Consider the following 1,597-nt stretch of genomic DNA (forward strand, 5'->3'; position numbering starts at 1 on the left):
TCTCTCACACACACTCGCGCGCGCGGCGCCCGTGAGCGCGCTCCCACCCTGTGCCCTATTGTTTTCCCTTTGTATAAGCTTTCAATCAAGAAACATCTATCTCGGTCTTTCCCCAGGGACGTTGCATGTATCACTCTTAGCTCGGGTACGTTGGCCCTGACAAGCGAGGGTTGAAGCACCTCCTAAATTTTTAAAGATTAAACTGTGTCAAAAGGGGTGTAAAACATCTACATTAAAAAATACCAAGAGACGTGTGACTTTATAATTGTGGTAAATAAGCTAAAATAGGTGGAAAATACAGTCTTCTTTGCAACTGCAAAAGCTAATATGAGTCGAAGAAAAGTAGGACGAAAGGGAAACCAAGCACAAAGCTACCCCTACGGCGGATTGCCTACCTCATGATAGTCAGTTCAAAAAAATAAAATAAAATAAAAAAGAACGGGAACAAAAAATAGATAAAAAAACGGCTAATATTTGCCACGCTAATTTATGGGTTCGGTAAACAGGCATGCCTGCATGTCTTTAACAAAAACTGTCTGTCAAGACATTCCTGTTATTTAAGTCGTTGTGATACAAGTTGTAACAAATTCTTATATTATATTTGGAAGGACCGGTCACCTTTCCCTGAGATACGTATTCTGAGACCATTGCTAAGAGTTTGATATTCTGCTCATCCAGTCCCGTGGTAGAATTTGATGCATACAAGATTTAAGGATTACTTCTAATTTTACCAGAAACAAACAGATGAGACCAAAATGTAACTTTGTTGCGTTTGGTTTTTATTTCTTTCATTTGTTTTACTCAGAATTTCTTTCTTTTTTTTTTTGATTAACGTCTTACAATCGTTGATGTACTTCATTCAGGAAAACAAAGCATTACATACTAGTTGGGCTGGACCAAGAAGAAAATTTTGTCCGGGAGAATGAGGATAAAACCGGATCTCGCCCTGGTTTGTACTTTTTAAACCAAGGTAAACGATTTTTCATTGGCTAACTATGACCCTAATGACCGATCCAGGAATGGGTAGCATGACCTCACAAAAAAAAAACTGCCTGCGTCTTTACCGTTACCCCAGGACCATATAATGCAACTGTGACGGGTTTGTCTGCTTTAATAAAAATCATTTCTTCGAATAAAAAAGTTTAAATTGCTTCTATTAAAAGTGATTGATTGCTTACGATACAGAATTCATGTAGCCAGGATAATATATCTTTGTGATGAGGGGCAAGATATCGTATGATTTGCTCAAGAACAGAGGTGGATTTTCGGTAAAGTCATCTAATGATTTATAATAATATATCTTTGTGATAGGGTAAAGTCATCTAATGATTTGCTCAAGAACAGAGGTGGATTTTCGAAACAGGAATAATAATTAGGAATTAATGACGTTAATAGAATAAGTGAAATTTATGGCGAATGACAGCACAGATCTATTTCCAACAATCCGCTTGGGGTTCTAACTGTTTAAGCGTATGGTAATCAGATAGCAACATTAGCAAGGTCGTATTGTGACCTAACCAATCCCAACAACCCCTCCCAAGACCATTTCCTCTCTCTCTCTCTCTCTCTCTCTCTCTCTCTCTCTCTCTCTCTCTCC

This window comes from Aplysia californica, unplaced genomic scaffold (assembly GCF_000002075.1).
Source record: "Aplysia californica isolate F4 #8 unplaced genomic scaffold, AplCal3.0 scaffold00883, whole genome shotgun sequence".
Lineage (NCBI taxonomy): Eukaryota > Metazoa > Mollusca > Gastropoda > Aplysiida > Aplysiidae > Aplysia > Aplysia californica.